Source organism: Paroedura picta, chromosome 2 (assembly GCF_049243985.1).
Source record: "Paroedura picta isolate Pp20150507F chromosome 2, Ppicta_v3.0, whole genome shotgun sequence".
Classification (NCBI taxonomy): Eukaryota; Metazoa; Chordata; class Lepidosauria; order Squamata; family Gekkonidae; genus Paroedura; species Paroedura picta.
In genome coordinates, this window is record NC_135370.1 from 124,021,081 (window position 1) to 124,041,498 (window position 20,418).

At 41.5% G+C, this 20,418-nt stretch overlaps 1 protein-coding gene across 6 annotated transcripts in view; it reads right to left on the reverse strand.

Annotated features, from left to right (window-relative positions):
- Positions 1-20,418, reverse strand: part of PACSIN3 (protein kinase C and casein kinase substrate in neurons 3) — a 36,765-nt gene that overhangs the window by 15,242 nt on the left and 1,105 nt on the right. The window contains exon 1 of one of the 6 annotated variants that reach the window (XM_077322390.1): positions 3,947-4,086. The exons of 4 other annotated variants lie outside the window; for them this stretch is intronic. The gene's annotated coding sequence lies outside the window, so the exon portion shown is untranslated. Of the gene's footprint in view, positions 1-3,946; positions 4,087-20,418 lie in introns of those variants that run through there. One more of the 6 variants, XM_077322387.1, reaches the window with a different exon arrangement.

Here is a 20,418-nt window from a genome sequence, read left to right on the forward strand (position 1 = left end):
TGTAAGAAGATGCCTCAGAATTAAAATAGAAGCACTGGGGTGGCATGACAGCATGTAGCAGGGGAAAAGGCCTGGTCATAACAGCTGAACAAAGCAACAGCTCCTCCCCAATTGGAAGGAGCCAAGACAAACATGGATCTCCTGGCGGTGCAGCCCGGGCATTGGGCCCAGTTCTCCTATCTCTCCCAAAGATTCATCCTTATTTCCTCTGCTGGCCAAGGCACAAGCCTTATATCACTTGTTTTGCGTTAGGTTTTATACTTCCCATCCATAGAAGACTCTACAGGGTAAGGCTCTGAACAAGATCTGTTCAACAATTGGCCCATTTTTTGCCCCAGGAAACATGGGGAAGACTTGTGCAGTCCAGTGTGGTACAGTGGTTAAGAGGGGCAGCCTCCAATCTGGAGAACCAGGTTTGGTTCTCTACTCCTGCTTTACGTGCAGCCAGCAGGGTGATCTTAGGCTACTCACAGTTCTTTCAGAAGTCTCTCAGTCTCACCTACCTCACAGGGTGTCAGTTGTAGGGAGAGGAAAGGTAAGCAAGTAAGTTGCTTGAGACTCCTTTGGGCAGTGAAAAACGGGATTCAGAAAACAGCTCTTCTCAGAGCACATCCTTTTATTAGCGTTTCTGCATGGGAACAAGCACTTTGCTGTGCACTGTCTCTCCCTCCTCTCCCATTTTGTACTCCAAGAGTACCCAAAAAATCCCTTCATTTCCTTCTTTATTTCTGATCCTTCAAAAGTCTCAATTTAGCTACTTGCAACCCCCAAAAGTATCTTAGATTTTTGTTTTGCCATCCTGCAGAATGGTTGCTACTATCCACAGGGATCAGTCAACATATCTAGCACTATTTAAAGAAATAGAAGACACAAAGTCCACCACAAAGTCTTGACTAACCCCACAGAAGAATCATATAACAATGCAGGAGCTGTGTTTTAAAAAAAATTAAGATAAATGGTTCAGTACAAGCAGCAACAGCCATAGCAGGCTATTTACCACCATTGAACACTGTCAAAGGAGCATGACAGCCCAAGTGCTAAGACCCATAATCCTAACATCACGTAAGTGCCATAATGAAGCAAATGATGACTCATTTTCCTGTTAATCTATAGAAGTTTGTCTCATCCTGAGGCACTATTTTCTTGCTCAGATAGTCAGGGAGCATTTTTAAGTGCCAGAAAACACTGTCGAATTCAGGAGCTTATATTATTTCTATGGAAGAGCCACTTTCTTCTACAGAGAAGAAACATAGAAGAGAATTGTAAGGTACGTTTGCACAGGAAGACACATGAACCTCCTCTGAGAACTATGGCTTGACTTTACGTAGGACACATTAAAGCCCCGTGACGTTTGAGCAATTTGAGTATTGCTCTGAGCCTTAAAAATGCGGACGAAACCCACGAAACCTTCAAAACCTAAATAAGAGTGGAAATTTTCCCTTGTGCAGTTTAGTCAAGAAAAACCTCCATGTTTTTAAAGAGAATAATAAACAGATTCCATAAAATCTTCAGTTTAACTAAAACATGGGTCACAAGTTTTTCATGATCTAGCAAAAGCCTCACCAGCTGAATTCCTGTGACATATAAATGGGAAAAGTTGTCTCAGTAACTGTCACATTTAACTGCCTTTCTCTAAACAAAAAGGGCTAGAAGATTGCTTTAGGGGCAGGGTGGAAAACCCAGACCACACATTTTCCTCTCTGTGGAGCCAGAATGCTAAACAGAAGCATTTCTGGGACTGCAGGGATCATACATAACAGTGCAGAATCTTCCACTGCCAAGGGAGCAATGAATGAGACTCTTTCAGCTTTGTGATCAGAGGACTAGACTGGCTATCCCACACTGCAACAGAGGTGGGAAATAGCTACATGTTTTATGGTATAGTCTTAGTCTATCCAGAAAGAAACTTGAGTCAAAGGGTGGGAGAAAAGGCACAGAGATCCAAGGTTCATGCTTTCTGTGAATTTATATTGTCTTCCCCTCAATGTAAGTCACCAAGCTGATTTTGTCTGTTATAGCTGCAAGGAACTGCATATGCAACTGAGTTTTGCTGTGCTTTGATATCTGGAGGTGTTGCAAACTTTTCCACAATTGGCTGTGTTAGACACAGCACAGTATGGTGAAGTTGAAAAGGAGAACACCTGAGACTCATACCTGTTGTCAGCAGACTGCTTCACCCTTCCAAGTTAAACCAGTGTTTGTGAGGTAATTATTAATAGGCAAAGTTAAAGGTGACAAATTCCAGAGTAACAGCCATGCTGGTCTTTAAGATGCTGCAAGACTGCTGTTTTTTAACTGCATCAATCTTAAAAGAAACTGCAGAGAGAGGGCAAGGACCTTATCAGACATGGGCCTTTCAAGAACCCCCTTCCTCAGAAACAAAGACATCACATCTATTAGTACACCTCTTTACGCCTCTGGCACACGATGCTCTTTGTGAACCAAACTATTAGAATACTGTAATATACAACCAAAATGCCACAGCCAAGTCCCAGTTCCAGTGAATTCAGTTAGTTAGGTGGGTTTTAGGTGATAAAAACCCACACCTTGTTCCATCCTTTGTAGGCACTGTGTTTCTGGATTTAATTAAAACATGTGGTCATTCATATGGCACAAAAGGCAAGTGTCAATCAAGAGAAAACGTTAAAATGAAAAAAACTTTCCATTATTTGAAGGGCACCAAGCTTAAGAATAGGAGTGTTGTAGACCATGCTAGCACACAGCACAAACACTCCAGGAAACCTGGATATAAATTACGCACCTCTCTAGGTTTACAGAAAACAGAGCCTCCTCCCTATGCACCACCCATCGATACTTCCACTAAGTGCCCAGGGCACTATCTGGGTGTATTAGAAATATCTCCACCAGAAACCTGTTGACAACCACTTCTGGCCTCCTCCACAGTGGCCAGGAATATGCAGAGAAGCTTCCCTGAGGGTCACACTCAACTGAAGACAGTTTTGCAAGGGCGGCAACAAGGAAACAAGGTGATACATATGAAAAGAATTTTTTTAGTATCCAGTATTTCATCCACATAAAACACCGAAACAAGGACCTGGGACTTTGAGCTGAGAGGCCATCTAGTTTAGACTCATGCACTCAGTATGAATGAATGCAATTCATTTCAAAGAATTTCAAAGCTGGCATGAGGTCATCCTGACTGACATGGATTCACAAAGGATATGGACTTCAATGGCTAATCACTACTCGCTTTATCTTCACAGCTGATGGATATTGTTGCACTCATGTATAGGAGAAGGCAGTACACACCCTTGCAGTAATTCGCTATTGTGGTTCTATGGCAGTAGTAATCACGTCACATCTGACATGACAACCACACAGGGTCTTCAAGGCAGGAGGCATTCAGAGGCCATGCCTACCTTGGTGTCATGATCCTAGTCCTCCTTGGAGGTCTCCTCCCCAGATACTAGCCAGGGTCTTAGCTTTCAAGATCTAACAAGATCAGGCTAGCCTCGGCTATCCACATCTAGGCACTGAGGTTCCATAAATACTACTTAATATAGAGTGAACAGAGGATTCTGTTATCTTCCCAACTGGCTGACTGGATAATAAATTCAAAGTCAAGACATTTTTGGGTCCTCCTATCACAAAGCAGCAGGAGAGTTCTTTATCTTCCATGCCACCTTATATTAGGAGAGGACCTGCTTTATCAAATTAACACAAGAACTGAAAGCACCACAGTGAGCAAACAACATATTTAACCTTCCCCTGCAAAAATAACCCTTCTTGCTGCTTGAAAGAGAGGGGTTTTAAATTTTAGTTTATTTATTTTAATTTATTTATTTTATTTATTTTTCTATTTATATTATATTTAACTCTATATGCTAGTGGGATGTGGTTTGAACTAAAATAAGCTTTTAATACTTTGTTACAATCTTCATGTATCGCTATTCGGACAACACATACAAGAACAAGTGGTACTCACCATCCTTCAGAGAAGCCCCACACTCACACCCCAGCCTGTAGTTACAGAACTACACATTTTGGGGAGAAAAGGTGGGTGACAGCCGCTTGTGGAACAGTCGATCTGTTTTGCTGTACCGCACAGCAGTAAGAGCCACCCAAGCAAGCTTGTGCAATGCATGTTTTTCTTTGTCCAGAGGGCACTCCCTTGAAGGAGTCACTCCCTTGGACAAACTACCTGATTGAGAAAGGTACTAGGAATCAGTGTTTCCCAGCCTCTCCCATGGAATCCATTCCTGTCTGAACTGCCTAATCCAGTTTTAGAGGAACTTTAGCCAAGTGCTGTAACCCCAATGGACACATACGTCTTTGAAGTGGGGAGAAAGGGCATTTCTACACAAGAAATCTTGATGAAAAGTTGGTCAAAGTTTAGGGGGGGGGCACACAAATACAGAGAAAAATAGCAAGAAGGATGCAACTTTTGAAGTATTATGTATCATTCAAAGGTGTCAGATGGTTTGCCTTACAGATCCTCTGACAAACGTGCAGATCTTTAAGTGATACATAATACAGAAATATTTTCCACTCATAAAGAACAGTAAGGCTAAGGAATGCAGCAGAAGTACAGGAATTCATCTTTTAAAATCCCAGTAATAAATGAAATCTTTGAAGAGAATCCATGTTGAATGAGAAAGGAGATCTGCAGTTCAAAGTTCGCAGTTCAAAGCACAAAGTTCGCAGTTCAACACTTCTGGTAGTTGCTTGCATGAGCCTCATTTACAGCCACACTTTGAAAACTATAAAAACACTAAACTGTTACATGATGTTACCACCATACATATTTTGGCATGTTAATTGTGGACAACAGTAATCAAAACTCAAAAGTTAAATATAGCCTTACAAGTATCCCATACCTACAGTACAGGATTGACTAGTAATGTAAGTTGTCTTACATAATGACCTTACAACTATGCATTCTGATTAAAACCTTTGACTTCAAAAGCACAACGCTCAGTCTAAAAAAGACAAAATTTCACAAGTTTAAGTGCTTCCCTAAATTTCTATTTTTTCTATGAGATAAATGGGGGGGGGGGGAATTCTTGGGAAAAGAAATGCCCCCTAAATTATTCTATCTCTATACACGACAGGGTTGTGATTGGTCTATCTTTACCAAAGTTGTTCACTAGATAGTCAGCAATGTATTTTATTTTGCCTTCAAGACAAAACAGCAGGCTTATAACTGAGAGATAGGCCTTCCTCCAGCTTGCCCTGTTTCTTTATCCATCTGGAATGGTTATCTGTGAAACTGCTGGCAAGCACACATAGCTAGAGGAAGACACACTGTCATCACTATCATTCATTATTTTAAACAGCACCTAAAAGTGTACTGCCACCTGTTCTTGCACTATTCCCACAAGCTCCTAAATAGCACCATTTCCCATCATTTGTAGTGTCTAGGGTTAATGTTTCCAAGCTGCTGTCCTCATCAACTGCACTCTAGTTATTTTTAAACTTCATGATATATGATGGCATCACTTACGTTGACTCATCCCCACATGGACAACCCAACACTGTGGGGCTCTGAATTAATTTTGCTGTGCGTGTTTTGTACATTTCTCATTCTAAAATAGAAAGCTTTCTTTGGAAGCCAGAAGACAGGCTTGTGAGTGTATGTGTTTTAAGATGGAAAGGACAGTAGCCCATCTGCCTCCCTTCCCTCTCTCTACTGTGGCAGGCATCATTTCCCCACCAAACGCTCCCTGAGTGGATAAATATCCAACTGACTTTGCATAAGCTCACAGGGCTGGGCTGTTCTGGTTTTCTAACTGGCTGCTTATACCAATGCCAGATTGTTCCCCCAGTATTTAACCTACATTTTTCTCGTAATGGCACAAGCCCTAAGGCTTTTCTGCATTTGATCATTACTAGGAATTGATTTATACATTCCTCATTCTCACTGAGAAGCAGCTGAACTATAATTTGACAGCAAGGTTGTCTACCCACATTTCTATTAGCAGTGTAAAATTCCTGCTTTTCATTCTGGTATTCTCCATGTTTTCAAGGACATTTAAGAACAACGATGCCACAAACTGAGCCAAGGAACTAGTGGAGCCAAGTAGAGCAGAATAATTGTGCATTTTAAATAAAATGAATGCACTCTGATCCCAGATCCCAAGGATATCTGCTTTTGCTATAGAATTAAATTCACCAAGTAAGAAAACAAATAAATTTTAATTGGTTTTCTTTAGATTCTGAAGTACTGCAAAATACATATATCGCCTAAAAAGTTTTTATGCCAATAAAGCTTTATTATTATTATTACCTAAGAAGTCAATTTGGTTCATTCTTTGTGAAAGTTTGTGTTTTTCCTCAGTCTCAGTTGAGATTTTTCCACCAATTTCTTTAGTTTGGAAATTGCTCTGCAATTGGCTTTTGCGTCAGCCATGTACCCAAACAGATTTTCCAGTAAGCCTGCCATACAGGCACTATTCATTGGGCTGACCCAAGATTTTTTGGCACCCTATGCAAGCCATGACTTTGGTGCCTTCCCATTCAATAGAGAAAAAAGTTATACATCTAGAATGAACATTAGCGTTTACTGGCTCAGCATTCAAAATGAGCAGCATAACAATAAATGTTATTTTATTGATTTTTAATATTCATTAACCCAAATATTGTTGAGCTGCAACCCTTTTGGACTAGTCCATACAATTTGTATGAACATTAGAACTTGGATTTAGGTGCTTTTGCAAATTGAGCCATATATTGTTTGAGACACAGCTTTGAGCCCTGAGGAAGTTACCACTCAACCTATACCTGCCCCGCCAATGGACACCAAGATATGTTTTCCAGGCAGGCCTGAGCCCAGCCATATCTTTCACCCTGAGAACTCAAGGGAGCAGGAGCATTTCTCCAAACCTTTCTTCCCCAGAATCAGTATTTCCATAGCTGTCCTTAGCTTGGCCTAGGAACCCCACTTTCTGCAAATGCAATGTCCAGCTTTTTGGTCCCAATTCACTCGCGAAACAGACAGTAACCAGTGTTGTCCAGTGTCTGCTACTACATCCTCTTCCTCTTCATCTTGCAAGTGGCGGGAGGCTTCAACCAATTAAAATCTGGTTGTTGTTCTAGGTTCACCTAATGGTCAGGCCATCCCTGACTATTTTCACACATTCCACTTACAATTGTTTGGGTATTTTTTTTAGTCAGAGCCACTGACAGCAGTTATGCCTTATGTATTAGGAAATGCTCTATAACTCTGTGTGCCCATTGTTACATCAAAATGGCTACCTTATGTATGCAAGATAATTCATAATCCCTACATTTGCAACACATCTCCCAAACTCATACATAGCCAAAGTGAGAGGATATAATTCTTCTTTCTGATCTACATTAATAACGGAATAGAAAACAAATTCCTTGGGGATGCTTAACCTGAAGGAATGTGTAGTTGTGCAAGTGGAACTAGACAGAAAGGGAAGGAAGGGGAGGGGTCCTTCACCCCTACCTCATTTGTGCCTCAGTTCCTCTGCTTTGATGGTGGAATCTTCTGTCATTGTTAACTAGTTTATTCAATTGTTTCCTCTGAAAATTTAAAACATGAAAAGCACAATCCTCCAGAAGTGGTGAGCCTAGAAGGCAATAGCTGCACACCAGTCTGTTTTGCAACTTTAGAGATCGCTTTGAGCAGGCGTAGTCCAACTGCGGCCCTGCAGATGTCCATGGACTACAATTCCCATGAGCCCCTGCCAGCATGTCCATGGACATCTGGAGGGCCGCAGTTGGACTACCCCTGGCTTTGAGGAACAGCATTTAGAAGAGAACAAGAAGCAGAATCACCACCCACAAGGAACATCAATGCCATCTCCCACAGCATGAGAAGGAGCCCAGATGTGCCCTCCACATTAAACACAAATGAATCATCCATTCCTCAAAAAAAAATCAAAATGATGCATAGAACCACACAGAATTAAATAACACCACGAAAGTCCTCTGGGCCAACTTCTGGAAAGGTGCCTCTCCTGGGAGAGGTACTGTATGTGGAACAATATTCTTGTGCTGTATGCGCCACAATATTTTTGCAGTATCCTTCAACATACTTTTGAGTTGGATCCCCTGGATGGAATAGGTGCTTCACCCTTCAAAAAGCTGCTCCCAAGGGTTAGTGAATGCTCAGCAGTATAGTGTGATGGAGGACTAAAACAAGAAAGCATGATTAGCACCCCATACCTGCTTGTTTTGTTTGCCGAAGACCTTGCACAAGAAATGGAGGGGGGTGATTTCTGTTGATATTGCCTTAAAACGGCAGTCCTTTACATTTTATCTCAATTTATTATTGAATGTTTCCACAGCCCTCAGAGGTAGGTTTTCAGGAGGGAAAGATAACAGCTCTCCAGAAACCTGTAACATTAACAGTTCACTGGATCCAATGAATAATGTATACTCTGATTAGACCAGGAGGCCTACAGCATACATGCCACTTTCCAGTAGGATAAAATTAGTGGCTGCATGCCCTCACATCAATAACAGTTCTTCCCCTGCAGGATATGTCATCTAGCACAGTGGTCCCCAACCTTTTTATCACCGGGGACCGGTCAATGCTTGACAATTTTACTGGGGCCCTGGGGGGAGACGTCGCTGCTGCTGCCTGAGCCCCTGCTCCGCTTTCGTTCCCGCCGGCGCCCCTGACTTCCCGCCGCCCTCTGGGGGGCTCTGCCAGCAGCAGCTGCGCAGTCCCACGCCGAGGGGGAGCCTCAGCCATGGCAGCCACCGGAGAACACCAAAGGTGAGCCGGCAGCAGAGTGGCAGGGCAGCCCCCAAGGCAGCAGCCAGGGAGGAGGATGAGGAGGAGACGCGGCCCGGTACCGACTGGTCAACAGAACGGTACCGGTCCCCGAACCGGGGGTTGGGAACCACTGATCTAGCATGCATGGCATCCTTCTCTTTCTGAGGATATAAAGCAGAGCAGATGTCTCAATGGCTCTACAGTGTGCTAGGGTGGGGCGGGGGCTGTGTGTTTTCTGCATAACTACTTCAAAACACACTCTCTTAATTTCTCTCAGGTCTAATTTATACATTTAGCAAATCTAATAAATAACACTTAGTGGACTGTACTACTTCAAGCTGCATGTGTGCAGTCTGCTTGTTTTGGGGTACTTGTGAAGCGCAAATTAAATATGAGTAAACAGTGTGATGTGGCTGTAAAGAAGGGGAATGCAGTCTTGGGCTGTATTGTCCTGATGAATGATCTCTGGCAACATCTGAGCCAAGACAGGTCAATGCTGTTGATGTTACTTAATCTCACTGCAGCGTTTGACATGGTAGACCATGAGTTTCTTGCTCGCCGCCTTGCTGACATAGGGATTTCAGAGACTGCACTTCAGTGGGTAACCTCCTTTCTCTGCAGTCAGTATCACAGGGTCGCAATTCGGGAAAGATCAATTGAACCATTGCCAACTCCTTTGTGGAGTTCTGCAATGTGCGATTCTCTCCTGTCGTCTTTTAACATCTTTATGCACCCTTTCACCCAGCTCACTGGTTCAGTGCTTGGAGGTGGTGACTGAATGGCTTAAAGCAAACCATCTGAAACTGAAGCCATCTGAAATGGGTTTGCCCCCACTGGAGGGCGCAAACGCGCATGCGTGGCAGCTCCACACAAACGTGCATGCTCAGAGCTGCCTCGCATGCGCGTTTGCACCTGCCAGGGCGTAAACGTGCATGCGTGGCAGCTCCACGCATGAGCGTTTGCATCCGCCAGCATGCCGGCGGCCGCGCCTGCCTCTTCCCCCCTTGCAGCGAGAAGCTAGCTGGATTGCCGGCGGCCCCGTACCAAGGCCTTAGCAGCCCGAAACCGGGCTGCAGACCGGGGGTTGACGACCCCCGCATTATACCATTAAACTGAAATTGAATTCAGGGCAGAAGACAGGGATACCAATTAGCAAAGCTGATGTACAAGAAGGAACTACTGTGCCTATCCTAGCTAGTTATATGACCAATATCATACAATGTAGAAATCACTGGAATTCCTGCAATGCTTTTTGGAAAAACAGGTTGGGTCAGTAGCGAAGAACTCTCTTCTGGGCTCATCTGGTAAAACCACATTGAGCCACAATGCATATCCTCTCACCTTTGTGCTGAATTTTTACCAAGTCTGTATTCCACCAGCTTAAGCGGCTCTTTAGTTTGAAGGTTCCAAACTTTACCCAGTTGAGTGATAGGATGCATGGCGCTGGTTCTTTCCTATAAAGCCCTTCATGTCCTGGGAGGCATGGACCTAGAGGGCCATCTCTCCTACTACGAAGCTGTACATGAGCTTAGTTAATCCTAGCAGGCCATTCTGCCTGCTCCTCCAGCTGGGCTAATTTGCTTGGTACCTAAAGGAAGTTGCTTCCCCTGTTTTCTTTCACTATTGTAGTTAGGAGGCCCTGCCAAAAGGCTCTGTTTCTGAAGGCCTTTGCTAACTATTCATGGTTTCCCTCTGTCTGCTGGATGGTCTGTGTGACATAATCAATTATTATCACAAGATAAATCTTTTAGTAATGTATTTTACAACATTGTGTCTTTTACATTAAAAATATATTATAAACTACCTTGGACAAAAATTAGAAAGTTATAATTTCTAAAAAATAAATGAAAGTTTATTTGAAAGACATTAAACACAAGCTGATGGAGGCCTCATGAAACAATGTTATTTTCTTTCCAACTTGATTGTGCTATTCTTGTAATCTTTAAAAACCTTTTAAAGCGGAGGTTATTCTGTAATTCCCAAAATTGTTCCAGTGACAAACCCACTTTGCTTTCAAAAAGTTTTGCCAAAATAATGCTTAAGAATAAGGCACACATTGTAGAAAGGTGCCTAAAGCTTCCTCTTAACAATATTTACATTCACTTCTAATAGAAGACAGGATCTTAGTACAGGAAGCCATTCTCAAATGCATACCCCTTGGCAATACAGCTTCTATGAGATATCTCATAACTGCAAAACAAGGTTTACATACATGAAAGCACTGAATATGTTAAACATCACAATCATGTGCATTCAGAGAGAGTATTGACTGAAATAATAACTGACAATTTGGGTAAAGCACTGAGCTCATAGGTTTAAGAGGAAAGATTTCATTATTATTTTGCCAGAGGAACGATTGTCACTATTAGCTTCATGCCCCATCCCTTGCTCCAAAATCTGGATAGTTCAAGCAAGCCCAGTCTTGTGAGATCGTAGTTTACTTTAGTTTATTAGATTTTTAGACTACCCCCTCAGCGAGCTAGCTCAGGGCGGTGTACAACAAAATATAAATTACAATAGATAAAAATTACACTTAAAGATTAATTTACATAAATAGTGACAGATTATAAACAGCAGTGATATAGTCATAGAATGCCTATTGTGTGCATTGAGTTGTCCCAAAAATTCAGCATGATTTGGGATGGAACAATGCATACCCAGGTGGACAAGCTGCGTGGGTGGGGCCATAAATGGGTAGGTAACTAGATATTAACTTGGATCTTGGAAGCTAAGCAGGGCCAACCCTGGCCAATATTTGAATGGAGTTCCTTCAAGGAACACATGATGCGGAGCCAGGCAATAGCAAGTCACCACTGAATGTCCCAACAGGGTACTTAGGGCATGGTGGCCAGGGCTCACACCCAGCGGGGAGGAGCACAGGCCAGGCTGTCTAATGCATGTGCACAGTGGGCAGTTGCCTGCGAGCCCCACAAGCATAGGTGGGCCATGCTAACTTATGTACGTACTATTAGTCTGTGATGTGTAAATGTACAAGCTGTTTATATAAGATAGGAAAATTGGAGAATGTAATTCCATCTTATGCCAGCTTTGTCTGTATGATTTAATAACTGAGTACCATTTATATGTTGATATCCTTGCTTTTCAAGTTCAAGGCTCATACTATATTGTCTAAACATTTGTGCTAATTAGTCTTTGCTATAAACATTTTAAAACATCCTGTAAACACTGATTTTGTTGGAGGTATTGATAAACATGTTTAATTTTATTGATAATTTATGTTTTTATTCCTGTGAGTGGTTGCGTAGGTGCACTGCTCTGCCTGAGGGCCTGTAATGCTCTTAAAACAGCCCTGTGCACAGGGTCCCATAAAGCCCCCCAAGGGCAGTGGGGACTACCCACCCCAATCAGCACCTGCCCCTGACACCCACTCCCCAGCAGGTGAACACAGACTCAGCAGTGTGTGCACCAGTGGCAGGTGGCCCAGCCCCTCAATGCCATGGATACAACTGCTCGCAATGGTGAGATGTCACCCAGCTCAAACAACCACAGCCTTCCCTCTGGTGCAGGTATCTGTATGGGTTGCTCCCGACAGCTGCCAGTCCCCATCCCATCTTCCTGACGGCAGGATCAAGCTGAGGGACTCGTGGCCCAAGGCAGCTGGCTCCTCTGACACCACCCTCAGTGAGAGGCGACAGGACATCGGGCACTGGGGAGGAGGGCCAGTTTACAGGCAGACGTTTCTTTGCAGAGGCCCTACTCCCTGCCTCACCAAGCTCCATCTACCCACTTGTCCTGAGCACCAAATAAGGTAGATATGCCACTACAAATTTCACTTGCTTGGCTGCCAGACAGTTCTCAGATCTCCTGACTACACTATACAAATCTGTACAATAAAAATACCAAAACCTTTCAGCTGTCACTCAGTTTCTCACTTGCATAATAATTACCATTCTTGATACATACAATCTTTAAAATCTTTAAAAGTTGTATTGGCTAATTTGTACCACATATTTATGTATTTAATTCATTTATAGTCCACCTAATATGGCTTACACCATTCTCCTCTCCTCCATTTTACTAGCATGTTTGCTCCACCTCCGCTATGGAGCATACATTTCCACTTGGAGAATCGCATCTTCATTCCAGAGGCAAAATATTGGCCTGCAGTTTGCACAGTTCAGATCTTTTTTGTTGACAGACTTATTAAAAACATTTCAGCTAGAGCCTCTATAGTCTATTGCCATTCACATTATAAACAGAGATGATGTCTTTCAAGATACTAGTTTGGTACCACTGTTCATGACCATGACAGCTCTATTTAGAAACTGGCAACATACAGTGTATGCATGAAGAACAAGCTCTGTGTGACTATTACCAACATCTATGATTTACTAGTAAAGTTACTATAATTTACTCGAACAGCAGTCTGCAGTAACTGATACAGCCAAGTTTGGTTATTTACCACAAACTTTAGCCTGCAAAATTAGCATTTTTTAGGGCTCCTCAGCAGCCAGAGAAGAAGAGAAACAGATTAAAAGCTTAGGTTGTAAGACTAAAATAAGAGGTAAAAATAGATGCAAATATAGAATTTACTGTTATCACATCACCTGCTACTACACAGGAAATCACCCACTCTTTATCAAGAACATGGAGAACTCCTCCTCTAAGCTCAACATAGGTAAGGCAAACTTTTAAGCCCACACTGCCAAGCATGCACAGCAACAAGCCAATCCCATAACAAAATGAACTAAAAGAGTTTATGGAAGATAAATCACAATAGGTAATTTCCTGTTTTGAGTTGCTACATTCCTCAAAGTCCAGGGGCAGGGAGGCTTAACCAGTTCAGAAGACCCACCTGCACAATAATCACCTTTACAGCAGTTATTTTGCTAACCACAGGCTAGACAAACTGCATATCATACATTCAGTTAAAACTTTTTAAATGTGTTTGGAAGTTGCTTACCTTTGCAAATTAAAAAAAAATATTCATTTGCATTGAGCTTCTCAGATGAAACAGCACAGACAATTATTTTTTAAAGGTAGCAAGAGTGGATAAACTTTTATCTGAACTGAAAAAGCATACAAAATAGTTCTGCTTTGCCATTTCAGTAAATATAATGATATGCATTTTTGCACATTTCATGAAAATATTCTCAAGCTCTCCTACCTTAAAATAGAAGAACCTCTTCCTGCTTGTCTCTCTTCCTCTGATAGAAGGCTTCAAACTTCACTTAATTAAGTAGTTAGAATTATAAAGCAGCTTTATTGAACTTGTTAAAGCCAAGATAAACTTGACTTCAATAAGAAGGAGATACAGGCACAGGGCTAGAAACTAAATGATGATAAACTACATACAATGCTATATTTAAATGTTGATTTTAATCCAATCTTGTTTCATTTTATTTTAAATATTTATATCCCATCATATCACCTTAGACTCAAGGTGGTTCACAAGAAAGAAAAGATTCCAAATAATGACAGTGTGCTGGCAAAATAAAAACAGCACAAAGGTTCAAAACGCAGCTGAATCAGTCAAACAACACTATATACCCTCTGAAATAAAAAAAAACCTTGGTATTCTTTCCTGAATGCAGTGCCTCCATGCCTACTTGGCAAGCCATTCCAAAGCACTGGACAGAAAACATTAAAGGCCTGTGACTTTGAGCGTCACCATATGAATAACCCTATTCGAGGGCACCAGAAGGAGACAGCAGTCGGAAGAACGTAGCTGGAAGTGTGTGGAGGAAATTGAGGATATGGCTCTAGGAAGATTTTCTAGAAGGAAATGGAATGCCCTTAAATGTACTGTGTCGGCAACATGTTAATTGAACCTATGGTCAAAACAAAATCACGTGTCAACCTCTATTAGGGCTACAAACACTGGGAGTTGGATCCTGTGATCACTTCTGATCATGCAGAATATTCTGCATCGTGGACTTCGTGTAAATCTATGCAGGCCTGAGATGCAATGTTCCTGTGCTTAGCTTTTAATATTCAATACATAAATCCTAATACATTTTAAATATTTAAATATTTATTTATAGGTATTAAGTACATGATTAAGTTTAGAGATAGCTATGAAAACGCCAGGATTGCAAATAACAAGTACAGCTGAAAATGTACACCAGATGTGTTGAAAAACACATTATAAGGTTTGTAGTTAAAAGCATAAGATATGAAGTTTAAAGCTCACCAGAGGCCTTAGCAAGCCATCGGCTCAAATTTCTTTTCACCAACAATTCATCCATAAAATAGGGAAAATAATGGCCTACTAAAAAGTATTTTAAAACATAAGTGAGTCTAGAGTTGTCAGCTCTGGGTTGGAAAATGCCTGGAGCTTTGGGGGGGGGTAATCTCAGAAGTGGGTGGGATTTGGAATAGAGAGTGACCTCAGTTGAGTATAATACGATGGAGTCCACCCTCCAAAGCAGCCACTTTCTCCAGGGGAACTGATCTCTTCAGTCTGGCGATGAGATATAATTTCCACCTGGGGATTGGCATCCCTAACTGTTAATGCTGTGGCACTTTAAAAACTGATAGATTTTAATCTGTCCAGAGATTTATTGAAGATAGGTTTGTTGTAAGGATTTACTCATATAAAGTCTTGATAAAAATGGCTGGAGATTAAATTTAGTCTATTGGACTCTGAATACTAACCCAATTTAATTCCCAATAATTTTTAACTCTGACTTCCATGGATCCTTCTTAAGACGTTTTACCATGTCTCTATTCACCTAAAGCTGCTATTTCATACTTTGTGGTACACAGCTATTGCCTTAACTTGGGATACATTAGGCATGCAGAAGTTGCGAATAACTTGACAAATAAATTGTTAATATACTAGAGCAGTTCATCTGTATTACTACAATGAGTTAAAACAACGGCCTTACTGAATTTGCGAAGATCTGGAGTAAAGCACTTTTTCAAAGACAATGCACTGGTTTAAAACAAGCACTATGATAGACACTTATTCTTCTGTCAATGAACTAAATTAATCCTATGCTAACCTGTTGACAATTCAACACAGCTTGACATTATTGGCCCTGTCATTGGCTAAGTAATCCAAGAGGTACTGTGCGGTCAATGCTGAACAAAATTACACCTCCTCCACAAGCCATGGATCAGATATGGGTCAGTCAGCCAGTATTCTCACCTCCATTTGCCTCCCATCAGAATCATTACTAATTAATATCCACCTAGTGCCAATACAAAGGTTTTGTTTTTTTTAAACAAGGAAGGCCAATTTAATCTATGAAATGTATTTAGTAGCCCAACCCAAACCCTCATGGCTGTTCATCTGGCTGTGCAATCCTCTGTAAAGATCAATAAGATCTTTACAGAGACACAGCACAGGGCCAAGGTGCTATGATCAATATTTGATGATGCACCATTTGAGCATGCAATCTCAGTCAACTTTTTAAAACATAATTTAAAAAATAAGTGAAAGTATGAGAAATGTTTTTCCACATCTGGGTTCGGCCTGTACAAAGTAGGTTTCCTTTGAGAATACTCACAGTAAATTCAAAAATATATTTATCTGTTTAATTTATAAATCAGATATCACCCTGAACTACAATCCATACAGAAAAAAGGGATTTGTCTTGCACAACTATGGAAAATCAGATGAAGCAGGTAGTCATTGGGTGAACAGAAAAAGATTTGGTTTTGGCCTAATTACATGGGTTTCTGTATTGCGTTCCAGTGTAGACTAATTGTGTTGATAATCTGTTGTACACACTGCTGGTATACTGAGAAGGTGGCTTATGGGAGCAGCAGGATTACGTTGTCCACAAGCAGCCTTAAAACCCTTATATAGATGCACATACCTGTTACAGATCCAACATATCTTTGTGCCATTTCATGCAACCAAAATTGAGTTTTCAGGTAGTAACTGCCCCAAAACTCTGTGCATTGGGTATACTTGTAACATCCACAAGCACATGCAAATTGGTACATTAAGTCTTTTCTTCCTCCTTAAAGGTAAAGGTATCCCCTGTGCAAGCACCGAGTCATGTCTGACCCTTGGGGTGACGCACTCCAGTGTTTTCATGGCAGACTCAATACAGGGTGGCTTTGCCAGTGCCTTCCCCAGTCATTACCGTTTTACCCCCCAGCAGCAAGCTGGGTATTCATTTTACTCACCTCGGAAGGATGGAAGGCTGAGTCAACCTTGAGCCGGCTGCTAAGCCAAAAGCCATTGTTCTGAGTAGGCAATAGACCTTAACAGCTACAGAGAAGTTAAGTCTGCCTACTCCAATGCGGAATATATTCTTATAAAAGTAACAGGGGAAACATAAGGATTGCAGAAAAAAAGGCACAGTTAAAGAACTCTAAAGATATGAATGTCTTGACCTTGTCAGATTTTGGAAACTAAGCAGGATAATATTTGGATGGGAGTCATGACAGGGAGGCAGGAGTGGCATGCCACCTCTGAACAACTCTTGCCTTGAGAACCAGCACAAGGTTGCTTTAAGTCACCTTTGACCTGACAACAATTTCTACCACCACCAAAAATATGATGAGTAATATTCAGACAATAGAAAAGTTCTGTATACAGTTCCAAAGGAGGAAGGGAGCACATCGGAACCCGTTAGCAAAGACGACTTTTCAATCTGAAGGTGATGTGAATTGGTACTTCACTATCAAGGCAGGCAGACCACCTCCAGCTTTCCTACAAAAACACTCACCTATGACACCTACTAATTTATCCAGCAAGACATACGTATCTCCTGCTATAAGCAAAGAGGCCAAACAGGCAATACATTCATAGTGAGTACCATGTATCCATATAATGCAGGCTTTCTCAACTAGGATTTTGTGATGGCCCTGAAAGGGTTTTCCAAATGGGTGGGAATGAATTAATTCATTAATATATATTTTAAAATTATTAAACATTTATTGGGGGACATGACTATATATATAGGCATGTCAACCTGCCCCACCCACTCCCATAAATGGCCAATGATCATCCTGGAGGAGGTGGGGAGGGGAGGAGTGGGCATGTACACAGCTATACTTCCCAACCATATTCTTCACGATCTCACCATTTCTGGGTTTTCTCGAAGCCTGAAGAATTTTTCAGGGGTTTCTCAATCATAGAAAAGTTGAAAAGGCTGATATAAGGTGACATTTATTAATGATATATATAATATCTCTAGAGTTCCCTAACCCCACTTGCAGCAGCAGGAGGAGGAGGAGATTGTTCTTATACCCTGATTTTTACTACCCAAAGCAGTCTCAAAGTGGCTTACAATTGCCTTCCCTTCCTCTGCACACAACAGACACCCTATAATGAAGGTGGGGATGAGAGAGCTCTGAGAGAACTGAGGTCACCAGCTGGCTACATGTGGAGAAGTGGGGAATCAAAACCAATTCTCTGGATAAGAGTCCATAACCCTTAACAACTACACCATGCTGGCTCTCAAGTAACATCTAAAATAAACCAGACAGTTCCCACTCTATATCTGGTGCATTTCTTCAACTAACCAGTCAGTGCATGAAGCTAGCATATCACAAGAAACAATCAGAGATTAATGGACTGCTAAACAGTTACTTTCCTTGTCGAGAGGGGGTTGATGGAAGAGAAACCTGTCTAGAAGGATTCATTTAGCCTATGCCCTTGAGAGTTAAAAAAGGGATACTCCTATAGATGTTTACTAATAGCAGATCCATCCATGAGGTTCTGATTAATATATTGCCCAGAAATCTCCCCTCCACTTTGGTCTAGAAAATCAAACCTTAAGTAAGTATGGATATAAGACTACCCCAGGCTTTCTCAACCAGAGTTTTGTGAAACCCCCTGGTTTCTTGAAGGCCCTGGATATGTTTCACGAATGGGTGGGAGTTAATTAATTTTATATATTTTTAGAATTTGTTAAACATTTATTAGGTGATATGACCATATATGGTCATTTTGACCCACCCACCCCTCCCCAAATGGCCAATGATGGGCCTGGAAGTGGCAGGAAGGGAGGAGCACTGGGTCGATATATTCACAGCTATGCTTCCCAACCATATTCTGCATGATCAGGCTACTTCTGGGATTTCTCAATGCATGAAGAATGTTTCAGGGGTTTCTCAACAGTAAAAAAAGTTGCGAAACACTGGAGTACACAAATCTAACTTCTAATAGTTTAGATTCAGATGGGTAGCTGTGTTGGTCTGAAGCAACAGAACAAAGTTTGAATCCAGGGGCACCTTTAAGGCCAACAAAATTTAATTCTAGGCATAACCTTTCACTTCTTCCGATATGTCAAAACGGTTGGCCACCAAAAGAGGGCAAATGGAAGACTGCTCATTTTGTCTCAGGAGCAACAGACCTGCCTAGACCAAAGACACTGAAGGGATATGAACCATGTGTATGTGTGCATTTTTATTTGTTTGTGAAGATAATTTCAAAGAACAAGAAATTAACATCTGAAGTGATGCAATCCCAGGGTCCATGGTGACATAAATACCGTAATAGCAATACATTTCAGACGTAATCATTTCCATTTTGAGGATATCTAAGATAATGGATAAAGGAAACTGAGGCAAAAAAACGCTCCCCTGAACCACAACCGATCTAATTGTGAAATGCATTAGAAAGAATTCCACATCTGCTCCACCCAGAGATCAATTTACACCTTGAAACAGGAAGTTCCGTCCAGCAATTGTTATTTTACTCTGTGAAACACAGCTTACAAATGCTTTATTTCATGGGGGCAGGGGAGGCAGAGAGACTAGCCAAAGGAACACATGTTGTTTTCTAAGCAAAATAAGGAGGGCTCTCTTAGAGGTCTGTACTGGTAAACCATTATTAAACAATGGACATGTTTTAACATAACAATGCAAGCAGGCTCCTAGCAATTTGGGAAAGCATTTAGAGAAATTCAGAAGTGCATGTTTGAAGCAGCTTATGGCTTTCTCCCTCCTCTCTCTGACCAGCCCTTCAAAGAAATAGATCTTATTAAGTGCAACAAGTAAGGAAAACATAGCTGGCACAAAAAGCCGTTTAACTGGTTGACAGGGTTTGTACAGTCTGTAAAACTCCTCTGACACTTCCTTAGAGAAGCTTCTGACCTGTTCTGTAACCAGGTAAGGACAAACCACAGGTGGTCTTTCCTCTTTAGACATGTTAGAAATCCAGCATTATGAACCCAGTCTGCAAGCACCAATAAAGCGTATTCACTTCTCTCATTGCCAGGGCTATCAAAATTTGTGGAGTCAGAGAACCACAAAACTCCAACTAAAATGCCACTCAACCAGACCTTTACACAATTCAGCTTCATTAGACAGATCAACACAGCAGAGCAGTAGATACTTTGCACCATTAAAGGCACAAGGCTTGCCACCCTGATTTTCTGTATAAAATACAGTTTGAAAACAATGTCTCCACCACACCATCTCTCCTTGGACAAAAAGACTGGGGAAGTAAGGGCCATCTTTCTTTGTTCTCAAGACTGCCTCTTCCTATTTATGTTATCTACTATCATAATCCCTGAGAACCAGTAGGCTAGGAGCCTATATCAAATTGTGAAGAAGCAGTAACTTGAAAAAAAAGGATTCCTTCAGTCCACAAACATAGCAGAAAATATGATTTTGTCTGGAAACCATTTCTGACTACCCACCTTTTAACAATCAACTCAACATACTCTAGATACGATATAACCCCATCCTGCTTACCTACAAAAATGTAACCTCTCTAAGTGAAAGTTACAGAACACCATACCTGAAAGAGGAAGAACTGGTGGGGGGGAGAGAACACA